The 15406-nt window shown below is 32.6% G+C and overlaps 1 protein-coding gene across 1 annotated transcript in view; it reads right to left on the bottom strand.

Moving 5' to 3' along the window:
• LOC140443175 (clavesin-2) overlaps positions 1-14852 on the bottom strand; it is a 57360-nt gene extending 42508 nt beyond the window's left edge. The window contains exon 1 of the mRNA XM_072534272.1: positions 14668-14852. The gene's annotated coding sequence lies outside the window, so the exon portion shown is untranslated. The remainder of the gene's footprint in view (positions 1-14667) is intronic.
• Positions 14853-15406: the final 554 nt, after the last annotated feature.

Here is a 15406-nt window from a genome sequence, read left to right on the forward strand (position 1 = left end):
AAAATAGGTAGCGAAAACGAAGGGCAATATATCGGTCCTTATAAATTGGGAGAGAGAAATCAACGAGGAGAAACAATGAGTATATTTGCAGCTGAACATGGCTTAATCGTGCTAAAAACATTTTACAAACTACAACCTAGACGCCTGTATACGTGAAAATCACCTAGAGATAACGGAGAAGACGCTATTATAAGAAACCAAATAGACTATATACTTGTTAACAAAAGATATCAAAATAGTTTCAACAGTGTTAAAACCTACCCAGGCGCAGATATTCAATCTGACCACAATCCTTTAGTAAGCGTGTATATGTATATATGGGCCAAGTTAAAGAAAACACGCGGAACAACTGTAAAAAAAATATGACATGAGAAAACTGAAATGTAGTAGAAATGAAATAGTCAGCAAAACAATAAATAAAAACTTCAAAGACACCGATAATACAACGGAAAGCACAGAAGAGAAGATAGAATCCCTTAATTAAACGATAGACGACATTAAAGATAATTTTATGAATAACGAAGAAGGTAAGAATAAGACATGGATGACGACAGAGATTCTGCAGCTGATTGAAGAAAGAAGGAAAAACAAGAACAATAACTCTATGTATAAAACATTACATGATATGTACGAGTTGTTGCAGCTAAATATGAAGGCTAAAATCGAAGGAAAAAGGGGTCCTGGTAGACGACAAATATCCTGGCTGAACAACATTCGTGACTGGACCGGGTTAAACACACAGGAGCTCTTAATAAAAGCAGAAGATAAAGACAAATTGGCAATGGTTATAGCCAACCTTCATTAGTGGAGACAGCACTAGAAGAAGAAGATAAAACATTACAACCAGATATACAGAGAAAGATGAAAGAAGTCCAACAGAAAGAACTGGAGAAAAAATGCCAAGAAATCGAAATTCTACAAAGTAAATACCACGACTTCAACGTGCATAAAAAGGTAAGAGAAATTACAGGCAAATGTAAAAACAGAAGAGTATATATTCCAAAAGATTGACTAGTTTCAGAATTTATTACGTTACCAAAGAAACAGGGAGCGAAAAAGTGCGGAGAATATAGACTAATAAGTCTAATGAGCCATACACTAAAACTTTTTCTTAAAATTATACATTGCAAAATATACAAGCTATGCGAAGAGATAATGCAAGATACACAGTTTGGATTTATGAAAGACGTAGGTACGAGAGATGCACTATTTAGTCTACAGGTATTATTCCAAAGAAGCAGAAATATGACTTGCAATATCTACACGTGCTTTGTGGACTACCAAAAAGTATTTAAGACAGTTCAACACCAAAAAATGATGGATGTTCTAACAAAAGCCCAAATAGATGATAAAGACTGGCGTATAATACAAAATTTATACTGGAACTAATCAGCCACAATAAGAACAAATCTTGAAGCGTCGGAAGCGATCCAGATTCTGCGACTCGTTAGACACGGATGTATACTTTCACCTATATTATTCAACCTATATTCAGAAGAAATATTAAGTGAATCCTCGGAAAATTGCGAACATGGAATACTTTTAAATGGAAAACGTCTAAACAACATCCGCTATGCAGATGACACCGTTATTTTTGCAGACAGTTTAAACAGTTTACAGCAACTAATAAACAAAGTAAATGAAGTAAGTGAAGGATTTAGACTACAAGTAAACATATCAAAAATAAAATTTATGGTCAGCAGCAAAAATAAAATTAGAGACGGCCAATTGCTTATCAAGAATACACTAGTGGACCGAGTAAAACAGTTTACCTATCTTGAAGAAGAAGAAGTAAAATGTAGAATAGAGAAGGCTAGGAGTGCATTCAACAACATTGCCAAACTCTTTAAAAGCCACAACCTTAATCTGGAGATAAAAGTAATGCTCCTACGATGTTACATCTTCTCGATATTATACTACGGAGTTGAATTCTGGAAACTCTCAGAAGCGATGAAGAAAAAACTTGAAGCCTTCGAGATGTGGCTATACAGAAGAACCCTAAGAATATCATGGACAGACAAGATAACCAACGCGACTGTACTATGAAGAATTGGGAAAGAAAGAGAAGTGATGTATACGATTAAAAGGAGAAAGTTGGAATATTTCGAACACATAATGAGAAACGGCACTAAATACTGAAAATGATTCTTCGCGAGGAATTAAGAGAAGAAGAATATCATGATTAAAAAACCTGAGGAAATGGTTCTCCACAACAACAACTAATCTATTTAAAGCATCAGTTAATAAAATGGTTATAGCCAGAATGATCGCTAATATTCAAAACGAATAGGCACCACAAGAAGAATAGACTAGCTATCCTTCTAAGCTTAAGTTTAGATATGCAGCGTCTCGTTTTATAGACAGGTATTCCGTCTTACTTATAATTATCTTCCGGCCCTATGATTCGTGTACTTTTCTTTTAATTTTCTTACCATATGTCTATGTCTATGTCTATATAAAAAAATGACCCAATCCTCTGCGAAGAGTAGTGAGTGGAATATATTGTTCCTCATTTTCCATACCGCCTTTCTAAAGCTTGGTCAATATAGATATTCTCAAAAGTGTAGGTGATAGGCCACATCTTGTTTGAGACCTTATTTATAGCGAGCAGCGGCGAATACACGGAAAAAGGGGCAATTTTTCTCCCCATCCCCAACCTCCCCAAGAAAGTCCTAAATTAATTGATGTTTCCTTAAGTTTAAAGTTCCCCTCCCCCAAGGCAAATGTCTAGATCCGCCACTAACAGTTGTGCTTTTTTATCTTCTTATATAATCTTTGTACCTATAATATGTATACAGTATGGTGGAAATGAAAGGAATAAATTCGTTATTTCGTAAACCGGAGACTTTAAGGAAAAATCCTGAAACCCGTCGATTTTTATTTTTAAATAAGCTATTCGTAAGAATACATTTTTATTTTTGACATCATCTATGTGAGCTAAAATTTTTGAATAGAAAGGAGGGTATTGTAATACATCATTTGAAAGGTCTTTTAAATACCTATTCAGCTATATCAATATGTCTAAGTAATTAAAGTCTGTAATTGTTTAAAAAAATAATTAAATTTTTATTATTACAATAAATATTTATTAAGTATTATTCAATAAATACAACGAAACCTAAATTAACTGCTCAAATTGTTTACCTTCAGCTAAAATACAATGAGAAAGGCGTGCCGCGAACTCTTCTCTAACATTCTCTAAAACTTCCGGAGTTATTTGAACAACCTCATTACGTATTCTTTCTTTCAGTTCATTAATATTTTGTGGTCTATTTAGATACACCTTACTTTTTAAATATCCCCATAAAAAGAAATCAAGAGGAGTCAAATCAAGTGACCTAGGTGGCCATTCTATTGTTCCTCTTCGACCTATCCATCGTTCGTGTGGAGGCGCACCATCTTGCTGTAGCCATAAATCATTTCTGTTTGGAAACAACCGGTTCAATTCTGGAAGCAAGAAATTTTGAAGAAATTCTAAATATCGAGGACCTGTTAAGTTTTCTTCGAAAAAGTATGGTCCAATACACCTATTATCTATTATTCCCACCCAAACATTAATTTTCTCTGGGTATTGAGTACGGTACTCTTGCATCCAGTGTGGATTTTCCGTAGCCCAGTACCGATAAGTTTGACGATTGACATGACCGTTTAGTAGAAATGTAGCTTCATCAGAGAAAATAATCTTTTTTAAAAACATCGGATCTCTGTTATTTCGTTCCATTATAATGTCACAAAATTCAATTCGTCTATCAAAATCATCTTCCATAAGTTCTTGTACTAAACTTACTTTGTAGGGATGCCACTTTTCCTTTTTTAGCTGATTAAGAACTGTTGAATGGTCCATGTCATTATCTAATGCTACTTGCCGTGAACTGTTATGAGGATTATCTTGAAAAGCTAACAGAACGTCTACTTGGTGGTTTTCAGATATTGGTTTTCTACTACCTTTAGGAAGGTCTTTAACATGACCCGTTTCTCTAAATTTTTTCTCAATTTTGCTTACAGTGGATTGTGAAATTGGTTCTCGACGGGGGTATTTATTATTAAATAACGCACATACTTCTTTCTGCGTACGTGTTTTATCTCCATAACCAATCATTATGAGAATTTCAATTCTTTGCGTTTCAGTTAGCTTCATGTTCAAAGATACAAAGACTTTTTGAATACGTTAACTACAATAATACTATTAATCACTTGACAGAACGATAATTAAGTTTGAATGTCCAACTATCAATGTTCATATTGATAAGGTAACTAGTTTTTTTAAAAAGGTAAAAAGTAGATAAAAAAGACATTTCATTACCAGTGATGGCCTTTATAAAATTTATTTTTGGGTGTCAATAATACATCATGTCAATACTTAATAAATATTTATTGTAATAATAAATATTTAATAATTTTTTTAAACAATTACAAACATCAAATACTCAGAAATATTGATATGGCTGAATAGGTATTTAAAAGACCTTTCAAATGATGTATTACAATACCCCCCTTTCTATTTAAAAATTTTAGCAATGACGTCATCACGCTCACATAGATGACGTCAAAAATAAAAATGTATTCTTACGAATAGCTTATTTAAAAATAAAAATCGACGGGTTTCAGGATTTTTCCTTAAATTCTCCGGTTTACGAAATAACGAATTTATTCCTTTCATTTCCACCATACTGTATATTTATCTTCTATGACTTTAGCTTCGCCATTGATGGTTGTCGTACTCATATTAAGATTTATTTTCTTATAGTAACGTTCTATAATGTTTTGTCCAATCATTTGGTGTAATCATTTGTAAGATCTTATTACTTTTTTTCTTCTATTTTTTATTTTTTTTCAAGCTTGCATTGACCTATTATAGCCAATCGTGATATCAATGTGTCTACACATTTTCTTCTAGTCTTCGTTCCTATCCAGTCGCACTGCTTGCTTTACTTATCTCATGAGGGTTACGTATTCGTCTCGTGTTCTTGAAGTGTTATCATTTCCAAATGCATTCTGTGGACTAATTACAACTTAAAGCTGCACTTTTCCAGAACTAACTTGTGATCACTACATATGTCACCTGCGTTTAAACTCCTGAAAAATATAATACTTGTTCGCAATGGAATTATTATTATTATTATATATATATATATATATATATATATATATATATATATATATATATATATATATATATATATATATATATATATATCCATCAAAAACAATTGATCTGATGAAAATATTGAAAATATTTATATAAAAAAGCATAAAATATCTCAATCTTATGCTTCTGGAAAGTATAACATGCAAGTATGTCATAGAAAAAGTATCATTTTATAAACAATATACAATTAAAAATAATGACAAACAGGAGAACTAAACGGCTATGAAACGAATTGATAAAAACACACGACCATGAAAAGGCGCACAACCGATTCTGACAAAGATCCACATCACTTTCATTAACCTACTTAACCTGTACGAGGTTCGTTCAAAAAGATATCTTAAAATGTGCATCAAAAAATGTTATAAGCCAGTAACAAGTTATATAACACATCTTTTGTTAAAGTTTAAGTTCGTAGAACCCAAGAAGCTGAATTTATAACTAATGAAAAATTATTGAACCATTTTATGGTATGAAATCAAAAGGGTAAAACAGCCATTAACAATAGTCAAACATCGTTATTTTCGTTTATGTTGTTAGTCAAATCATTGCAAACAATGATGCCACCTTATGCAAAAACGGCAGAAAATTGTGAAAATTTTAGGAATATCGGCTATATCAATTCAAGATTTTACGATACTGCATTAGATTAGCGACAAGATTACCCTCGATTAATACACTCATGGATAAAAAACACATGAAAAGTATGATGATGGTTATACCACTATATAGCTATCAATAGCTCTAATAAATACTCCTACAGATTTTTTAGTAAAGTTTAGGAAAAGATCTTCTTCTTTTTATGTAGACATGATTTTGTCTGCTTTTCAACGTGCCTCCAGTAAGTTATCATTCCATCGTTTACATGGTATTCCTACTGAGCGTTTTCCTAGTGGGGAACGGTCTCTTGTCGTCTTTACTACTCTATTTGTTGTCATTCGGCTTATATGATCGTTCCATTCTACTGTTCTATTTCTTACCCAGTCCTTGAATTTTAGTGTTTTGTTTAATAAATTAATTCCTCTGTAATTTTCCGGGTCCGATTTATCTCACTTTTTAAAGAGAGGTATTAGGGTGCTTGATCTCGATTCTTGAGGAATATTGTTTTGTTCCAATATTGTTTGGATTAGTTTTAATGGTTGTTTGGTTAGATCTGGTCATCCGTACTTTGAGTTCGTTTGGTATTCTGTCCTCTTCTGGGGATTTTTTAGTTTTTAATTTACTTAATGCCTCCTTTACCTTTTCCTCTTCAATGTTCATAAGTAACAGATTTGTCTGCTAAAACATAAGAGATTGTATGTTAAAAAGTGCATTTTGCTATTTATTTATTGTCTCTGATCGCCGAGCTTTTTTAACTAATGACAATAGCAATAACCTAAAGAAAAGAAAATAAGAATAGTATGCATCCTTCTTGCCAAACTGAACTGTTCTTACTTTTTAGATAGGAACATTAAGGTTAAAGTGGAAAATCGCTTCTCAACCCCATTTACTCTTGCCGCAAGAGTACCTTAAAGTTCCATTATTGTATCCTACTTAATATACAACAGCGAATTCCCTAACCCTAAATATACCAACACACTTTCAATTCGTTAAGCAGACTACACTGCTCTCATAACAATATCACGAGATGCAGATGTCATGGAAGTGCACGGTCACACTCATCTGCACCATATCGGTGGTTGGTGTAAAAGGTTGAGAGTGATACCTAATCCAACTTTTTAGACATCTAGAAACAATTTGTACATAAAACATCTAAGCCCAAAACGCTTTAAAAACCTATCACCTTTGGGGAATGTATTCTTTAGACAACCTAAAAAGACCGCACCTTCTTACCAAATTACTGATCTCTGCTGACGAATAAATTAACATCCTGGACGAAACTCTACTTTTTTACCATCCTGGTTAAAAAGCTCACTTCGAGCTTTGGATGAAAGAAAAGAAATTATCCTTAATAGCCTAAGCTCTCGACTTAATATCCACATACTTGAATATGAACGGTAACTTGTAGTCGTGGAATGACTGTATTGAATAGATGATTTAAAACTATGTTGGCTAGAATGGAGTTGATCGAAGAGCCCATAGGAGTGAAAAAATTTGTGAGTAAAAAGTTCCACCACAGAAAAAGTTCATATTAGAAAAAATAAAGTTAATCAGTGTTTTTCTCCATTTACATATTTATTAAAAATTAAACTTAAGTAATTACTATATTGGGTGCAAATTTTCAGGGCATAAATCACTTTCTATCTATAAGAATGGGAAGAAAATATATTCTGAAATAATTGAAATTTGATATTTTATCCGAAAAATGAAAAGTAAGATTGATGTAATACATGGCATGTACGAGCCCCTTCCCATATCAGTTGGCCTACCTATGGAATTTGCAGTTTAAGTCAATTACCATAAACAAATTTATTATACTCTGCATGTTTTTATAAGTTCCCATATTAATTAATATGCATTTTTATTAATATTTATTTAAAACATTACCCTTATAGTTTTTTATTTATTTTCAACAATTTCACTAAACAACTTCGTTAAATCCAGAGGTAGCTATGGAAAAATGACATCAAAACAATAATATTGTCAGTTAATGTCAAATGTATTTTGTTATATTGTAAAGCTTTTTGCCGTTTGTGGATTGTACAATGGGTCGAGGTAAAGTTTGTTCAATAAATATAAGATTTTTTAATTCTGGAAAATCCAATTCGGAAATGACAAATATGTTGCAATTATCACGCTATAGTGTAAGAAATATAGTCACAAGATACAAAACTACAGGTTCGGTCGTCACAAAACCTAGAAATGTACGAAAAAGTAAAATAACCGAAGCAGATCGAAGGGCATTAAGACACATTATACTGAAAAATCGACGAGCAAATTATATGGAGTTAAGCTTTTTATGGAGTCATGTTATTAGAAGACAAGTTTCAAGATCAACGTGTCACCGAGAGGCCCACAAATTAGGATTTGGTACTTACAAAGTAAGTTTTATAGTTGAAAAAATTAGTACGAATTGTTTTTGATAAATTTCATTTTTAAGTCAAGATAGCCAAGTAGTAGTATATACTTGGAAATATTAATATCTAAATCCCTTAAATCTGAGAAGAGAAAAGTTTACAATGCCTGTTAATTACCACTAGTAGATGTAACCTATGGCTTAGAAACAATGCCTGTAACAAAAAAGTCTGCAAATCAATTGAGAGATATGCAAAGGGCAATGGAACGGACAATGTTCGGTATTAGTCTTAGAGAAAGAAAAACAAATAAAGAAATCAACTAAACATATATAGACAACTAAACTAGTACACTAGCTTCTAAAACAGACAAAACGTAGCGTCGGCAGATCCCAGAAGAGATGACTTGATTATATCAAACAGTATATTATATCATAAGATTTTACACCATCAGATGTGAAAGAATCAAATAAATAAGTTTATTAGAGAAAACCTGGTGAAAGAGATCCAAAGAAGAGATGATAAAAGTAGTGGCAAATACGTAAGAAATTCGATAATGGACACACGTAAAGAAATATGCTTTATTGTCACTGAAAATTGTACAATTTAATGGAAAAAGCTTACAAAAATTAAAAAATATAACAATACCAATTTAAAATTTACTGAAATGACATAAATCGTCACTATCACAAAATAAAAGATAATAAAATATACAATCCATTGCAAAATTTAACTAAATTGCAAAACAAAACCTTACGAACCAGTAAGTTTAAGTTGCTGCATGTAATACCCAAATATAAAAATACTTCGTTGCTTCTACCTAAACGTACTGTAATTTCTTAGGTATTCTTTAAGAAACTATTCCAGTAAATAATATGGTCTTTCAGAGAAATAACTTTTTCAATTTACGGAACCTAAGAAAAGAAGTTGTAGATTTAAGTTGCAAAGGGAGATGGTTGTATAATTTTTTTACCGAATATAATACAGATTTCTTTACTAACTCATTGAACATGATCGGAAATACACATCAAACGTTGAATTTCTGGTGGAGTAGTCACGGTTAGGTCTTGCTGAAAAAACATGTAGGTATTTACGAATTAAGCAAACAATTTCTAGAATATATAAAGAAGGAAGAGTTAAAATTACGTGATTTTTGAAGTAGATTCTGCAATGTGTTATTCTATTGAGATCAAAAAGATACCGTATCGCTCTTTTTTGTAATTTAAAAATAACATCAGATTGGGCAGCTGTACTAGAACCCAAGGGCGGCCCGTCAGGGTAGGCAAGGTAAGCGCCGCCTACCCTATTGAACTGTTCAAATGTACAATAATAAATTATTTATTAATATAAATTACTTAATTAAAAATTGTGATTTATAAATTATGACTTGTCTTAATAACTATTTAAAATAAAGAAAAGCTAGTTTTTTATATTCTCTTCGAAGTTAATTATTGTACGCTCCTCGTACAATATGGACCGGACTACAAAATATAAAGCTTTATATTTTGAAGTTATAGATAATATTAATATAATTATTATGCAACTAGAAGTTCGTTTCAGAGATTTAAAAACACAATATTCTGAATTATTTGGTAAACAAAAATTTATTAATGAACTAATTGTCATTTTCGAAGATGAACAATTTTATACCTTAAATGTTATTAAAATTTTGCAATATTTTAACGAGAATAAATTAATAAAAATATTTTATAAAGCATACAAATTATTTGATTAAATTGCTACTACACCCGCAGTTTCCGTTGAACGTAATTTTTTTGACTAAAAGAATTAAAAACTGTTCAATAAACGCTATGTTTTAAAATCGACTGACAGCTTTGTCTTTACTTTCAATTGAGAAGGATTTTCTTTCCAGTTTGTCTAACAATGAACAATTTTATGACACAATTATAAATAAGTTTGCTTCTCCCGAAGACAGGCGCCTTAATTTGATTTATCGGAAATAAAATCCATTTAACTATTTTTTAAGGCATTTTGGTTTGCAAGAATACAACATAAAAATACAAAAAAATATATATATATAAAAATAAAAAATGGTACTTCGGTACCCCCAAAAAAATGTTCTTTTCAGCTTTTTCACTTTTCATATCGGCCGGCATCCTAAGCTTTTCAAGAATATATTGACATCTGGCTGATGGTTTATCCCACAATCCGCCGCTGGGCTGTGAGATACTGCGGTCAGGATACACGCCAGCGAATTCGAATTTTAGTGGCAGAGAATAGATGGGCTTTTTAAACGTCCTATTCTTCTGAGTAGCGCGAGTTAAATAGTTTTCTTCTCCAAATGGAATAATGGGATAAGGAAACTCGACATTCGGGAGAGGCGAGATCGAGTGACGACTTGGCGGATGAGCCGGGGGTGAAAAGGAAGGGTTCTTCCCGAATCTACTCGTGGCACTCTAGTTTTCAGATGAATAGTGTCATGGTCGATTTGGAAGGACAAGGATTGTGCCGGGGGTGTGTATGTCATTGCGCTAAACACAATATGTACATTAACACGCGAACTGTTTCACTTCCAAGTTTTTTCAAGAAATAGGTTCTTCAAATCTGCTTTTTGAAAAGTACATAGGACCTATACCCAAGAAAAATTAAAAATATATACATAAAGGTCGTCTACCCGCATACTGGGGTCACAAGCCGTCACTGCTAGAACCCCAAAAAGGGAGGCCATATCGAAGATGAGACTCGAACAAAGAAAAATATGTTATACTGATCTGGCTATTATTAAAAAGCAAGGGTTAAAGAGCTCCGTTATAGGATAATTCTACTGTCTTATCCACATTAAAAGAGTAAATTAGAGACGGACCAGTTTTTTTTTTAATAGGTAGATCAAAAGTTATAGTTGCATGAAGAGTTGCAATATTAGAGTTCCTCCAGGTAATACCGGTATCATCAGCAAAAAGAAAAAATTTTCCATCGATTTTTAAGTTAGTGATGTCATTTATAAAGATAAGGAAAAGTAGTGAACCTTGTTGTACTCCATGATTAGAGTCAGTATCATTTGCTCCAACTAGTTGTTTCCTATTCCTCAAGTAAGATTGGAACCAATTCAAGGAAATACTTCGAATTCCGTAGAAATTTAGTTTTTTTATCAAAATGTCGTGATTTACACAATCAAAAGCTTTGGCATAGTCACAAAAAACAGTGGCAGTGTGGGGATTATTGTTTGGTGCTTGATAGACCTCATGTAGTACAGAAAACATAGCGTCACTGGTACACTTATTAGATAAAAAGCAGAACTGACTTTGTGATAAAATGTTGTTTTCAACGAGAAGGACATAAGTCGGGCTTTTATAAGTCTCTTAATAATTTTGTATAGGACCGGTAGTAAGGCAATAGGTCTATATTTGCAGACATTCGATTTTCACTACCCTTATGAAGAGGAATAATAATGGCTGTATTTAGGCACTTTGGAAATATACCTTCTTTTTCAAAGGAATCATTAATTAGTGAGACCAGGACTTCCAAAATATATTTTGGAAGATTTGAGAAAATTGTTATGGATAGTACTACAGGAAGATTTGCTTTTGATACTACTGATTGTTTGGATCAGTTCAGATTTATCAGCTGGTCTTATAGAGAATGAAATCGAGACCTTTTTTGAATTGGGGAGATAGGAAATAGGATCTTGTTGTGGCAAAATAGTTGATATTATATTTTTACTCACATTAAGTATTCATTACAGCGAGGGATACAGAGAAAGATCAGAGAAGCCAAACAGAAAGAACTGGAGAAAAAATGCCAAGAAATCGAAATTCTCCAAAGTAAATACGACGACTTCAACGTGCATAAGAAGGTAAGAGAAATTACAGGTAAATGTAAAAACAGAAGAATAAGTAAACTTGTTAATGACAATGGAGAGATAATCGTGGACAAAGAGAGTATCAATGATACCTGGAAAAATTACATAAGAAATTTATTTTTTGATGAGAGAGAGAACCAGCCCCCAATACCTACGGAAACAGGACCACCTATACCTACTAGTGGCAGAAATAAGAGCAGCCATAATATCACTAAAAGAAGGTAGAGCTCCAGGACCAGACGGAGTACAATCTGAATTTCTTAAACTTCTTGATGATGAATCTTTAAGAGTACTATGTAAAATCTTCAATAATATCTATGACACAGGCAATATCCCAAAAGATTGGCTACTTTCAGAATTTATTACCTTACCAAAGAAACAGGGAGCAAAAAAGTGCGGAGAATATAGGCTAATAAGTCTAATGAGCCATACATTAAAACTTTTTCTTAAAATTATACATCGTAGAATATACAAGCTATGCGAAGAGAGAATACAAGACACACAGTTTGGATTCATGGAGGGGGTAGGTACGAGAGATGCACTGTTTAGTCTACAAGTATTATTTCAAAGATGCAGAGATATGACTTGCGATATTTACACCTGCTTTGTGGACTACCAAAAAGCATTTGATACAGTTCAACACCAAAAAATGATGGATATTCTAACAAAAGCCCAAATGGATGATAAAGATCGGCGTATAATACAAAATTTATACTGGAACCAATCAGCCACAATAAGAACGAATTTTGGAGGTGAACCAACGGAAATGATCCAGATTCTACGAGGCGTTAGACAAGGTTGTATACTTTCACCTATATTATTTAATCTATATTCAGAGGAAATATTTAGTGAAGCCTTGGAAAAATGCGAACATGGAATACTTCTAAATGGAGAACGCCTAAACAACATCCGTTATGCAGACGACACCGTTATTTTTGCAGACAGTTTGAACAGTTTACAGCAACTGATAAACAAAGTAAATGAAGTAAGTGAAAGATTTGGACTTCAAGTAAATATAACAAAAACTAAATTTATGATCATCAGCAAAAATAAAGTTAGAGACGCCCAACTACTTATCAATAATACACCAGTGGACCGAGTAAAACAGTATAACTATCTTGGAACAACAGTAAATGAACAATGGGATCACTCACAGGAAATAAAATGTAGAATAGAGAAGGCTAGGAGTGCATTCAATAACATGGCCAAACTCTTTAAAAGCCACAATCTTAATCTGGAGATAAAAGTAAGGCTCCTACGATGTTATATTTTCTCAATATTGTATTACGGAGTTGAATCCTGGACACTAACTGAAGCAATGGAGAAAAAACTTGAAGCCTTCGAGATGTGGCTATACAGGCGAATTCTAAGGATATCATGGACAGACAAGATAACCAACGAGACCGTATTACGAAGAGTGGGCAAAGAAAGAGAGGTGATGTATACCATTAAAAGGAGAAAGTTGGAATATCTCGGACATATAATGAGAAACAGCACTAAATACAGATTACTGAAGGTAATCCTACAGGGTAAAGTATTCGGAAAGCGAGGAATTGGGAGAAGGAGAATATCATGGTTGAAGAACCTGAGGAAATGGTTCTCCACAACAACAACGAATCTATTTAAAGCATCAGTCAATAAAATAATTATAGCCAGAATGATTGCCAATATTCGGAACGAATAGGCACTGAAAGAAGAAGAAGTATTCATTAATTGTGTATTGTGTTAATTTTATTTCGAAGATTGATTATTATGGACCAAGTTTCTCTTGCAACATTTTTGGAGCTCCCAGGCGGTTCTGACTGAAATCTACAGATGTACATTTGTCTAGCTGTTTTAATAAGTTTTAGATAGTTTCCTCCGTACTATATCTGATAAATATTCAGTGACAAAGACGTTAGTAGTAAATTTCTTGATGTATAGTAGTAAATGTATATTGTTGGATGATATGCGGATATCTTTGGTAGTCCAGGGTTTGTGATTTTTTGACTTAATTGTAATTAAAGGAAATGCCTTATTGAAAATACAAACAAGCCTATATAAAAAAATCACTGAAGTTATAGTCCACGTCCACAGAGGGAAAGTGCCACCCAAGCACAAATTTTGGAATGTACGAAAGTTCTGAGCGGAAAAAATCCTACCTTAACGTTGGGTTTTCGAGGATTGTTTGTGAAGAGTGTTAAACTTAGTATATACTGCTTCACGAAGAGTTTCCTTAAAATGGTGACAAAAAACTATTAGATGGAACAATAGACGGAAAGAAAAGGCGAAAAAAAGCAAAAAATAATTGTTTAATTTTATAAAAAGCGATGAAAAACTAAGAGTTCTAAATCTAGAACATAATTTAAACTAAAGATAGGGTTGAAAATTATTCTATCCTTACAGTTGATATCTAGTGAAAAAACTTTGCTAAGATAACTTAGAGAAAAAACAGAAAACCTCTGTTAAGGCTTAAAGAACAAACATACTTATAATTTTGTATTATTATTGTTATAGGAAACATTCATAAAATAAATAAACTAAGAATACCTACTTGATACATAAAAGCACATTTAAATAGTAGAATAAACGTAATTTTAAGCTCACAATTTTTATATTAGACTCGTATTTTTTAAATAAATTTTCAAGCGCTAACAGTGTATTATCTACTTTTAATTAAATTTTCTACATAAAATGTTAAGTGTAACACATTTTGTTTACAACAAGTGCGTAAATATTGATAGTGCATAGTATGTACAACTTACTTGTATTCGTACTATTGTTCCGTGTATTCACAGCACACACCACAACGGCTAAAGTGTGACTAAATGTACTGCAATGTTTATAATAAAAAGCTAACTTTCTCCTAACCTACTTTTCGCCACCGAAGAAATTCTGCATTCGCTGATGAGTAAGGCAGTTGCTGGCTTCACGCTATTCTTCAGTTTCTTCACTTCTTGCCTTGCTCACTCGTTCGGTAGAAAGTGTATTGCTTAAATCCTGTTTTGTTTCCAAATTTTTCAGCAATAGCTTTGATGCTCCGGTAAATTTTGCACGCGACCAGTGACTTAGGAAAGTATCGGGCGTTAGGGGGTTTAACTATTTATATTTTGTTTTTTTATGCGATAAAAAACAGAATTTATTGTTTTTAATAAATTTGTATTGCGATTAAATAAGATAAAAATTAATTTAGTGAAATTATTAACAATTCAATATTAATGCTATTCATTTAATAACAACTATTTATCTTGCAAGGAAAAAATTATAAAACAAGGATGGGGCACTCCCATGGGCGCTAACATCGGTCCTATTCTAGCTAGTTATGGCATGGACAATCTGCTAGACATTGTTATCCAAGTCTTATACTTCAGGTTGAGTTTTATAAAAAAATATGTAGATGACCTAATACTAACTATACAGAAAGATACTAGAGATGAATTACTGTTTAAGCATAATAAAATATTGGTAGATTAGCACAGAAAAATTAAGATTTGTACATGTTCT

The sequence above is a fragment of the Diabrotica undecimpunctata genome, chromosome 6, assembly GCF_040954645.1.
Source record: "Diabrotica undecimpunctata isolate CICGRU chromosome 6, icDiaUnde3, whole genome shotgun sequence".
NCBI classification, from domain to species: domain Eukaryota; kingdom Metazoa; phylum Arthropoda; class Insecta; order Coleoptera; family Chrysomelidae; genus Diabrotica; species Diabrotica undecimpunctata.